The sequence below is a fragment of the Pleurodeles waltl genome, chromosome 7 (assembly GCF_031143425.1).
Source record: "Pleurodeles waltl isolate 20211129_DDA chromosome 7, aPleWal1.hap1.20221129, whole genome shotgun sequence".
In the NCBI taxonomy this organism is placed as follows: Eukaryota; Metazoa; Chordata; class Amphibia; order Caudata; family Salamandridae; genus Pleurodeles; species Pleurodeles waltl.
Window position 1 is genome coordinate 5672250 of NC_090446.1, and position 12868 is coordinate 5685117.

The 12868-nt window shown below is 49.2% G+C and overlaps 1 pseudogene; it reads left to right on the plus strand.

Moving 5' to 3' along the window:
• LOC138246704 (oocyte zinc finger protein XlCOF6-like) overlaps nt 1-12868 on the plus strand; it is a 96573-nt pseudogene that overhangs the window by 22232 nt on the left and 61473 nt on the right.

Below are 12868 nucleotides of genomic sequence, written 5' to 3' on the forward strand. Positions count from 1 at the left end.
TTAATCTCTGTTTAAATTTACAACAAAAGAAGAATCAAGTGCCACTTTCCCCAAGACATCTGACAGGTTACCAGTTCACCTTACAGTGGACTTGATCATCACCTTGCAGTGCTGATCAGTCTTCATCATTCTCTTTTAGTTCTCATCTCGTTCTCTCTCCCCAATCAGTGAATTTTTGTTTCAATAGTTATGCCCCAGCACTTCGGTTTCTATATTGTTACCAGAGTATTCAGACTTTTTCCCATTGCTTTGTACCATCGCTCCACTCTTAGACGTCTTTCTCAGTGGGCATACACCAATCCATGTCTTCCTTCGGGGTTTCAGTGTCCGGAGGGTTCTCTTCCCAACTCCTTGCCATATTTATTTTCGCAACCATCAATCCTAGGGCCATATTTCTTTGTGCAACCATGAATCATAGGACCACCAGCAACCTGACACGTTTTGTCGGACTATCCGTCCCCTGTATTTTGAGCACCATTGTTTTGCCATCAGGCCTGTGCATTGTGGAATTCGAATCTGGTACTCACGCAGTTGGCGAAATCGCCTTTCGAACAAACGCAGGAAGTGTGGCTCAAATATTTAACACTTAAGATGGCCTTTTTCATAACCATCACGTCCTTACAGTGAGTGAGCGAACTACAAGCTCTTAATATACAAGAACCTTACTTATATATACAAAGGACACAAAGTAGATGGCAGTAAACCCACCATTTCTACCCCCTAAAAAATCACATTTCCATGTAAATTAAGCTGTAAAGCTACCAGTGTTTTTCCAATACCCAAAGTTGTGAGCAGAAAGGACCCTGCGCATGCCGGATATCAGCAGAAGCGTGATTAACTACTCAGGGGAAACAAACCCGTGCAGGGATGGCGATCCAGCCTTTGCTTCCTTCGCAGCAGCAAGCAAAGGCCCATCAGGAATGAAAGTTACTATTGCAAGATGGATCGTACTGTGATCACACTCCGCAGGGATGGGAGAAGCGACACCAGCCTTCTTCGCAGTGTTTCACTAAATGACGTTTTCAGGCAGCCACATGGTCGTCCATGCACATACTCACTAAACGCTACAGGGAAGCGCGGATGAGACAACAAGTACTTAAACACCTGTTAACAAGTACACACTCAACATCCGAAAGGAGGTAAAACAAAGCTACAGAAATCTATGGAAAGCATTTGAATCCAAAAACGATTCGCACTGCAAAATTAAATAGTCACTTTACCTGTAGGGGGTAGTTTTCCTCTCAAAGCATTTTCTGGGTCCACATGTGACTCTCCCACATCTGAGAAATGTGTTGATTTCGGACTGGAAGGGAAGGGAGTAGAGAATGATCTAGGGAAGCCAAACAGCACTAAGCAGTCACCAAGAAGAAAACATAATCTGAAGGTGGTGGCCGCACGCAGGGGCTTCCGCAGCATACGGCTGACATTATTGGAAGGACATAGTACCAAATATTGGTCAACGCAGTGCCCACTCTCACAAAACAATTAGAAAGACAAGTTCAGACCCAGCTACTAAATTGGTGGAATAATGCATATCATGTGAATCCATAAATTCTTCAGGGTTCCTACTGGGAAGTAACTATTGTGTTGTTCCACCTTTCCTTGAATAACTTCTGGTCTCCAATCCCTAAAAAGGATAACCTTGTTGAACCAGTGTGTACTGTGTTATTATGTTGGCTTTGTATCATGAACCAAGAACTGTCTCTGGTACTAAAACATTATGGTGCAGTGTTGTGATGTCACACGGTAAGCTGCTTGTAAAGCATTGTAAATCCTCTCTGGTGCGCAACCTAGAACTGTTCAATAAACAAGAGTCTCGACTGAGCCTGACACCCTGTGGGTCAGTCCTCATGGAGTCCCACAGGAAAGAAAGAGTAAATAAGCTGGAAAATGGTTAATTGCACAATAGATATTGCGTAGTGTACCACTTGTGAGGGCGTGCACACCCCAATCTCCAGCTTCCATGGCTGATGTCCTGTCAGATTGAAAAGTTGGTTTGTTTTCTTTGCTTTGCAGAGAGTTTACTTATTTTTGCCTGTATATATTTATTCAGGATGTAGGCCGGACGCAGAAGTGGTAACAGGCATCATTAAAGAAGCGGACGAGTCCTGTCCCATGGTTTATCAGGACCCCGAGGAGACACAATCCCTCCAATGTTCCACAGGTGAATGTTTTTTTTCTACGTGATGCCAGATGGACCCCAATGTTCTGCTCACATCACACATAATGTACTGCTGCTTCCACTAGAACCACTGACCTCCAGCTGTCTCTCTTCTCCGTCACTGGACCATGATGTCGCCCCAATGTTCCAGTTTAGAAATATACCGTCTGTGCTGCCTCCACCTTGGTGTTGCCCCAGTCTTCCACTTTAATAACATCTGCACAGCTCCAGCTGCCTGGCTTTCCCGTCACTGCACATCAGTGCTGTCCCCTCTGCACCACTACAGTTGTCTCTGCCTTTGCTTTCATTGGACCTTGCTGTTCTTCCCAAACTTCCACATAAACATTCTAACCTCTGCACAGCTCCAGGTGGCTGTCTTTGCTCCCGCTGTATGTCTGTGTTGTTTCCGGTCTTCACGTGAACAGTCTAGCTTCTGCACAGTTGTCTTTACCTAGGTGTCGTCCCCAGTCTTCCACTTTTATGATCTAATGTAAGCATCTGCCGACCAGAAGGTGAACCCTTTCATCACAGATTGCTAAAAGTGAGGTTTTGAGCAAGATTGCCAGCTCATCCAAAGACCTAGGTGTTATAGCCTGGCTTCAGCTACCCAATCAGTTTGTCAAAAAAAGGCTGGGCTCTAGCCAGCAGATTAGAAGAGATCTTCCCCGATTTGATCCACCCGGACCAGTCTGGGTTTATTAAAGGCCACCAGACTCATGACAACTTTTGGAGGGTGATCCACTTGATAGAAGAGGTCACCCAGAAAAACATACTGACAGTGTTATTAGCGCTAGATGCTGATTTTCAGTCAGGGGGAATGGCCCTTCTTAGTAGCTACGCTCTGAAAATTTGTCTTTGGAGAACGTTTCATTACAATGGTCATGAGTAATTATTCTTGCCCCTGGTCATGGGTAGTCGTCAGTGGCATGACCTCAGCTCTCTTTGACTTGACGAGAGGGACCAGAGAGGGATAACCCCTCTTCCCTTTACTCTTTGCCCTCAGTATCGAACCCTTAGTGGCAAGGGATAGAAATAATCCTGAAATCAGTGGTATCCCCTTTGGGGCGGTCTAGCACAAAATCTCGCTATTCGCAGATGGCGTCCTGCTGGCACTTGCCCCACACTCCAAACCTTCAGAGATCATATCTGCTCAATTTAACAGTCCCCCCAAAGGGATATAGAGGACATCTATGCCAACTTCCCCTTTCAGTGGGGCAAAAAACAAATAACCTACGTAGGAATAAAACCGACACTCAGAATTCCCAATTTATTCAAGGCAAACTATATCCCTTTCCTCTGACAGATCCGGGCCGTTTTTTATTTTTAAAAACATTTTTAGAACTCTATTTTATTGAGTTTATAATATAGAACAACAAAAAGATAAAAACAGTGCAGTGCACATCATAGCGAGATACCACAATATCTGTTTATCCCCTGAATGGTGGGAGATGACATATACAGACAGAAATGTGGACCCAATCCAATCATTGCAATTGTAGATTCCCCCTGCCTCCCCTACCCAAGGACCTCCCATGTAACCAGTTTGTTCATAAACCATGGTTACCAGCGTTACAACATCACCAGAGTTGGTTGTCACCTTTTATGAACAGCATAACATTCCATTCGTCAACAATCATCATCAGTGCTCCAGTCAGAGCTGCACTCCTCTACCCCTCTGATGCGTTCTAATAGTGTAGCCCAACACATTATGTCCGTCAGTGCCCCCTCCTCCCTACGTGTCATCCTCATGTATTGCTCTTCAGCAACACCCCATTCCAGTAGATCACGGACCCAGTAAGGAATGGATGGGCTTCGTGTACTCATCCAGCCTAAAGCCACCCTACGCTTAGCCAGCACCAGAGCGAGCTGTGCAAATCTATATGGGACGCGCCTTCCCCGTGGTCTCCGTTGTACACCTAAGAAAGTCAAAGGTTTCGCTTCGAGCCCCAAACCGGTGACCCTATCTATCTTTTGAACCATCACCCACCAAAATCGCTGCACCTCCCTACAAGACCAAGCCTGGAAAGGAGGCCCCTATCTCCCACACATCTAAGACACCTGGTGTAGGAAGTTGGCTCTGTATAAACTATTGCAAAGTAAGAAATAGTGTGCACAGAGTCCAAGGGTTCCTCTTAGAGGTAAGATAGTGGCAAAAGTAGATAATTCTAATGCTCTGTTTTGTGGTAGTGTGGTCGAGCAGTAGGCTTATCAGAGGGTAGTGTTAAGCATTTGTTGTACACACACAGGCAATAAATGAGGAACACACACTCAAAGACTTACTCCAGGCCAATAGGTTTTTATATTGAAAAATGAATTTTCTTAGCTACTTTAGGAACTTTGAATGAAAACAATATCATGTACAGTCTTTGTAAAAATGGCAATAAGCTATTTTCAAAGTGGACACAGTGCAAAAATTAACAGTTCCTGGGGGGAGGTAAGTAAAGGTTAGATTAGGAGGTAAGTAAAACACTTACAAGTCTCAGTCCTGGGGCATAGGCAGCCCACCGTTGGGGGTTCAAGGCCACCCCAAAGTTACCACACCAGCAGATCAGGGCCGGTCAGGTGCAGAGGTCAAAGAGGTGCTCAAAACACATAGCCGCCTATGGAGAACAGGGGTGCTCTGGTTCCAGTCTGCCAGCAGGTAAGTACCTGTGTCCTCGGGGGGCAGACCAGGGGGGTTTTGTAGAGCACTGGAGGGGACACAAGTAGGCACACAAAACACACCCTCAGCAGCACAGGGGCGGCCAGGTGCAGTGTGCAAAGCAGGCATCGGGTTTTGTATAGGTTTCAATGGAGGGACCCGGGGGGCACTCTAGCGGTGCAGGGGGGGCTTCTCGTGACAGCCACCACATGGGCAAGGCAGAGGGTCGCCTGGGGGGTCATTCCTGCAGCGAGGTTCGGTTCCTTCAGGTCCTGGGGGCTGCGGGTGCAGTGCTGGTTCCATGTGTCGGGTCCCTTGTTACAGGCAGTCGCGGTCACGGAGAGCCTCTGGATTCTCTCTGCAGGTGTCGCTGTGGGGGCTCAGTGGGGGCGTCTTCTCTGGTTACTCACGGGCTTGCAGTCGCCGGGGAGTCCTCCCTGAGGTGTTGGTTTTCCGCAGGTCGAGCCGGGGGTGTCGGGTGCAGAGTGTAGAGTCTCATGCTTCCGGCGGGAAACGTGAAGTCTTTGGAAGTTGCTTCTTTGTTGCAAAGAAGTAGCTGGTTTTGAGCAGGGCCACTGTTCACAGGAGTTTCTTGGTCCTGTAGTCCAGGGCAGTCCTCTGAGGCTTCAGAGCTCGCTGGTCCCTGTCAGATGTGTCGCTGGAGCAGGTTTTCGAAGTTGGACCCAGGCCGGTAGGGCTGGGGCCAAATCAGTTGTCGTCTTCCTCCTTCTCTGCAGGCTTGTAGGTCAGCAGTCCTTCTTCTTTCTTCAGGTTGCAGGAATCTGATTTCCTGGGATCTGGCGAGCCCCTAAATACTGAATTTAGGGGTGTGTTTAGGTCTGGGAGGGCAGTAGCCAATGGCTACTTGTGAGAAAGTAGCCTCTTTCTAGCCTTGTTACCCCCACTTTTGGCCTGTTTGTGAGTGTATGTCAGGGTGTTTTTCACTGTCTCACTGGGATCCTGCTAGCCAGGCCCCAGTGCTCATAGTGAAAACCCTATGTTTTCAGTATGTTTGTTATGTGTCACTGGGACCCTGCTAGTCAGGACCCCAGTGCTCATAAGTTTGTGGCCTATATGTATGTGTCACTGGGACCCTGCCACACAGGGCCCCAGTGCTCATAAGTGTGCATGTATGTGTTCCCTGTGTAGTGACTAACAGTCTCACTGAGGCTCTGCTAACCAGAACCTCAGTGGTTATGCTCTCTCATTTCTTTCAAATTGTCACTAACAGGCTAGTGACCAATTTTACCAATTTACATTGGCTTACTGGAACACCCTTATAATTCCCTAGTATATGGTACTGAGGTACCCAGGGTATTGGGGTTCCAGGAGATCCCTATGGGCTGCAGCATTTCTTTTGCCACCCATAGGGAGCTCTGACAATTCTTACACAGGCCTGCCACTGCAGCCTGAGTGAAATAATGCCCACATTATTTCACAGCTATTTTCACTGCACTTAAGTAACTTATAAGTCACCTATATGTCTATCCTTTACCTGGTAAAGGTTAGGTGCAAAGTTACTTAGTGTGTGGGCACCCTGGCACTAGCCAAGGTGCCCCCACATTGTTCAGGGCAAATTCCCCGACTTTGTGAGTGCGGGGACACCATTACATGCGTGTACTACACATAGGTCACTACCTATGTGTAGCTTCACAATGGTAACTCCGAATATGGCCATGTAACATGTCTAAGATCATGGAATTGCCCCCTCTATGCCATCCTGGCATAGTTGGCACAATTCCATGCTCCCAGTGGTCTGTAGCACAGACCCTGGAACTGCCAAACTGCCTTTTCAGGGGTTACACTGCAGCTGCTGCTGCTGCCAACCCCACAGACAGGCTTCTGCCCTCCTGGGGTCCAGCCAGGCCTGGCCCAGGATGGCAGAACAAAGGACTTCCTCAGAGAAGGGGTGTTACACCCTCTCCCTTTGGAAAATGGTGTGAAGGCAGGGGAGGAGTAGCCTCCCCCAGCCTCTGGAAATGCTTTCTTGGGCACAGATGTGCCCAATTCTGCATAAGCCAGTTTACACCGGTTCAGGGACCCCTCAGCCCTGCTTAGGCGCGAAACTGGACAAAGGAAAGGGGAGTGACCACTCCCCTGACCTGCACCTCCCCTGGGAGGTGCCCAGAGCTCCTCCAGTGTGCTCCAGACCTCTGCCATCTTGGAAACAGAGGTGCTGCTGGCACACTGGACTGCTCTGAGTGGCCAGTGCCAGCAGCTGACGTCAGAGACTCCTGATAGGCTCCTTCAGGTGTTGCTAGCCTATCCTCTCTCCTAAGTAGCCAAACCCTCTTTTCTGGCTATTTAGAGTCTCTGTCTTTGGGGATTCCTCAGATAACGAATGCAAGAGCTCATCAGAGTTCCTCTGCATCTCTCTCTTCACCTTCTGCCAAGAAATCGACTGCTGACCGAGCTGGAAGCCTGCAAAACTGCAACAAAGTAGCTAAGACGACTACTGCAACCTTGTAACGCCGCTCCTGCTGCCTTCTCGACTGTTTTTCTTGGTGGTGCATCCTGTGGGGGTAGTCTGCCTCCTCTCTGCATCAGAAGCTGCGAAGAAATCTCCCGTGGGTCGACGGAATCTTCCCCCTGCAACCGCAGGCACCAAAAAGCTGCATCACCGGTCCCTTGGGTCTCCTCTCATGACGACGAGCGAGGTCCCTCGAATCCAGCAAGACTGTCCAAGTGACCCCCACGGTCCAGTGACTCTTCAGTCCAAGTTTGGTGGAGGTAAGTCCTTGCCTCCCCACGCCAGACTGCATTGTTGGTAACCGCGACTTTTGCAACTTCTCCGGCTCCCGTGCACTTCCGGCGGAAATCCTTTGTGCACAGCCAAGCCTGGGTCCACGGCACTCTAACCTGCATTGCACGACTTTCTAAGTTGGTCTCCGGCGACGTGGGACTCCTTTGTGTAACTTCAGGCGAGCACCGTTTCACTTTTCTTCGTAGTGCCTGTTCTGGCACTTCTGCGGGTGCTGCCTGCTTCTGAGAGGGCTCCTTGTCTTGCTCGGCGTCCCCTCTGTCCCCTGATGAAATTGGCGACATCCTGGTCCATCCTGGGCCACAGCAGCATCCAAAAACGCTAACCGCACGACTTGCAGCTAGCAAGGCTTGTTGGCGTCCATCCGGCGGGAAAACACTTCTGCACGACTCTCCACGGCATGGGGGATCCATCCTCCAAAGGGGAAGTCTCTAGCCCTTGTCGTTCCTGCAGAATCCTCAGCTTCTTCAGTCCAGTAGAAGCTTCTTTGCACCAACAGCTGGCATTTCTTGGGCATCTGCCCATCTCCGACTTGCTTGTGACTTTTGGACTTGGTCCCCTTGTTCCACAGGTACCCTCGACTGGAAATCCATTGTTGTTGCATTGCTGAGTTGTGTTTTCCTTGCATTATTCCTCTATCACGACTTCTGTGTCTTTGGGGGAACTTTAGTGCACTTTGCACTCACTTTTCAGGGTCTTGGGGTGGGGTATTTTTCTAACCCTTACTATTTTCTAATAGTCCCAGCGACCCTCTACAAGGTCACATAGGTTTGGGGTCCATTCGTGGTTCGCATTCCACTTTTGGAGTATATGGTTTGTGTTGCCCCTATCCCTATGTGCTTCCATTGCATCCTATTGTAATTCTACACTGTTTGCACTGTTTTCTAAGACTATACTGCATATTTTTGGTATTGTGTACATATATCTTGTGTATATTTCTTATCCTCATACTGAGGGTACTCACTGAGATACTTTTGGCATATTGTCATAAAAATAAAGTACCTTTAATTTTAGTATAACTATGTATTGTGTTTTCTTATGATATTGTGCATATGGCATTTGTGGTACTGTAGTAGCTTCACACGTCTCCTAGTTCAGCCTAAGCTGCTCTGCTAAGCTACCATTATCTATCAGCCTAAGCTGCTAGACACCCTATACACTAATAAGGGATGCCTGGTGAAAGGTGTAAGTACCCCTTGGTACTCACTACAAGCCAATCCAGCCTCCTACACTACTGCCCTTGAGGGTGGCTACACACCCTCTTTGTGCCTCCTCCCTGTGCTGAGGGGGGCACATCCCTAATCCTATTGGGGGAATCCTCCAAACTCAAGATGGAGGATTTCTCAAGGCAGGGGTCACCTCAGCTCAGGGCACCTAAAGGGCTGTCCTGACTGGTGGGTGACTCCTCCTTGTTTTTCTCATTATCTCCTCCAGCCTTGCCGCCAAAAGTGGGGGCAGTGGCCAGAGGGGCGGGCATCTCCCCTAGCTGGGATGCCCTGGGGCGCTGTAACAAAAGGGGTGAGCTTTTGAGGCTCACCGCCAGGTGTTACAGTTCCTGCAGGGGGAGGTGAGAAGCACCTCCACCCAGTACAGGCTTTGTTCCTGGCCACAGAGTGACAAAGGCACTCTCCCCATGTGGCCAGCAACATGTCTGGTGTGTGGCAGGCTGGCAGAAACTGGTCAGCCTACACTAGAAGTCGGGTCAGGGGGAATCTCTACGATGCCCTCTGGGTGTATGTTACAATAAATTGCACACTGCCACCAGTTTTCAGTGTAGCCATTATGGAACTGTGATGGAACTGTGGAGTTTGTGTTTAACAGACTCCCAGACCATATACTCTTTATGGCTACCCTGCACTTACAATGTCTAAGGATTTGCTTAGATACTGTAGGAGCATAGTGCTCATGCACATATGCCCTCACCTGTGGTATAGTGCACCCTGCCTTAGGGCTGTAAGGCCTACTAGAGGGGTGACTTACCTATGCCACAGGGAGAGTTTTGTGTGCATGGCATCCTGAGGGGGATGCCATGTCGACTTTGCCTTTTTCTCCCCACCAACACCCACAATTTGCAATGGCAGTGTGCATGTGTTAGGTGAGGGGTCCCTTAGGGTGGCACAACATATGCTGCAGCCCTTAGGGACCTTCCCTGGTCACAGGGCCCTTGGTACCACTGGTACCTTTTACAAGGGACTTATCTGTGTGCCAGGGTTGTAAAGAGAGCAGAGCCAGGTGTCTCCAAAGTTATCCTATTGCCCTGACTGGATATTTTCCTGGTTGCCTTCGTTAATCTATTGTCACAGTGGAAATTCCCCTAAATCCTAGCTTTAATTGTTCACTCTGTACTGCTGAACCATAATCTATTCAGTAGAACTGCTGAAAAATGCGGTCAGGCTCTCACTGCACAGAGGCAGTAACCTGTGAAAGCTCAGCTGGTCAGTGCAGTTATTGCAGGGATCTCTACACTGAGGACTCGTCCATGACAGGCTGTGTCAAGGAACTAAAACATTGATATTCTGTCTTCTATGCCCTACTTGAGATGGCACCACACAGATTTGGTCACTTTAAGTCACGGCCGTCTTGGAGAGTATGTAGTCCATTTGTGATGGGTGAGCACTTTTGTCTTTTACGTGGGAAGCACTCTGAATACTCAGGTGGGGCTGCTGCCCTTAGCTTTCTAATGGGGGGTGCTCTGAACTCGCATCTCAGCCCCCCCCCCACTGCTCCTATGGATTCAGAGGCCTCACAAGTGGTGTGACTACAGTACATGGCTAGTCACCGTTCAGTTTACTGGAAACCATGTGGTATTGGTCGTATGATGAAGGGGTCCTATCCATCACACCCCTTTCTAAGTGGGGGCCTGCAAATGTGGTTTTGATACAGGGACCAGGAGCAGTGGATGAGTGTTACTGCCGAGGCCTGGAGGCTGCTCCTGAATATGTGTGAGAGAGAGTAACTGCACACAGGCCCAGGTCTGGCATGATGGATGGATCAGCCCTTGGCTGAGGGGTGTGCATCGCTGGCATTATGGCACCCCGACAACTTAATAGTGGAGTTTAGAGGCATTTGCAGTTGATCCTTTTTATGTAGAATCGGTGCATGTGTAGAAGTGCGCGGGGGAGAACTTGATAACAACGATACGCTTATGTTTTAGTGACCAAAAAAAAGCAAAAACTGAAATGTACCATCCCACCCTTTTGTTTCTTGAAAGTGATACCTATTTGGGAGAATTTAGTTTATCCAAAATTAAGAACATGTATGTGAAGGCTAAATATGATGTTTGAATGCTTGGGCCTGGTGTATAATTCCCAATTGCAAGCCAGGGATGTGCAGTTTGCACTGTTACTGGTTTGGAAATTGCATAGTTGTCGGAGTCACAAAACGAACTGCCTCATGAGTATCAATCAGTTTGCGACCCCTTGTGATTAGCTGCTCTGGAATGTAAACCTCTGGCTCTCATTCTCTTCCCAGAGGAAAACCTTTTTAAAGTAGTGTAGGAAGGTATCCTCTTTCTAGCCTTGTTACCCCCACTTTTTGCCTGTTTGTGAGCATACGTCCAGGTGTTTTTACTGTCTCACTGGGATCCTGCTAGCCAGGGCCCAGTGCTCATAGTGAAAACCCTATGTTGTCAGTGTGTTTGTTATGTGTCACTGGGATCCTGCTAGGCAGGACCCCAGTGCTCATAGTATGTGCCCTGTATGTGTTCGCTGTGTGGTGCCTAACTGTATCACTGAGGCTCTGCTAACCAGAACCTCAGTGTTTATGCTCTCTCTGCTTTCTAAATTTGTCACTGCAGGCTAGTGACTAAATTTACCCATTCTCATTGGCACACTGGTACACCCATATAATTCCCTTGAAAATGGTACTTAGGTACCCAGGGTATTGGGGTTCCAGGAGATCCCTATGGGCTGCAGCATTTCTTTTGCCACCCATAGGGAGCTCTGACAATTCTTACACAGGCCTGCCACTGCAGCCTGAGTGAAATAACGTCCATGTTATTTCACAGCCATTTTTCACTGCACATAAGTAACTTATAAGTCACCTATATGTCTAACCTTCACCTGGTAAAGGTTGGGTGCCAAGTTACTTAGTGTGCGGGCACCCTGGCACTAGCCAAGGTGCCCCCACACCGTTCAGGGCAAATTCCCCGGACTTTGTGAGTGCTGGGACACCATTACACGTGTGCACTATACATAGGTCACTGACCAGTACCTCCCAGGGGAGGTGCCCAGTGCTCCTCCAGTGTGTCCCAGACCTCTGCCATATTGGATTCAGAGGTGTTTGGGGCACACTGGACTGCTCTGAGTGTGGGTACCCACTATAAACCAGGCCAGCCTCCTACAAGTAGCCCACATCCACTAAAGGAACAAATGCTGCTTTAAAAAAATACAACTTTTGGGAACATATCCTGGGGAGTGCCTTGCCTACTCCTCCGTGGGTACCTGAACAATTGCCTAAAGAGTCTGTCCCATGGGGGTACTGCCCTTCTGCAAATTAGGTTTCAGTGAAGCCATTATGTAACTGGGTAACTCGTAATGACCAGCACATACCTTGAGATGGCTTCCCTGTTTACTTGCAATATCTAGTAATCAAACTTAAATCACAGGGGCATATCTGTTCATGCTGACATGCCCTCACATATATTATAATGCACCCTACCATAGGGCTCTAAGGCCTGCTGTTGCAGTGACTTACATATAATACATCCAATGCCTTTGGAATGGCACGCAGTGTGTATGCCATGTTGTGTTTCGACCCATGGCTTTCACATTGACACTCAGGCCCTCATTCTGACTTTGGCCGGCGGCGGTCGCCGCCGGCCTGTCGGGGGCCGCCAGAATACCGCTGCGCGGTCAAAAGACCGCCGCGGTAATTCTGACTTTCCTGCTGGGCTGGCGGGCGGCCGCCTTCAGGCCGCCCGCCAGCCCAGCGGGAAAGATGCTTCCACGATGAAGCCGGCTCGGAATCGAGCCGGCGGAGTGGAAGCTGTGCGACGGGTGCAGTTGCACCCGTCGCGTATTTCACTGTCTGCGAAGCAGACAGTGAAATACATGTAGGGGCCCTCTTACGGGGGCCCCTGCAATGCCCATGCCAGTGGCATGGGCACTGCAGGGGCCCCCAGGGACCCCGCGACCCCCCCTACCGCCATCCGATTCCCGGCGGTCGTACCGCCGGGGACTGGATGGCGGTAGGGGGGGTCGGAATCCCCTCGGCGGCGCAGCTAGCTGCGCCGCCTTGGAGGATTCAATGGGGCGGCGGTACACTGGCGGGAGACCGCCAGTGGTGCCGGTCCGACCGCGGCTTT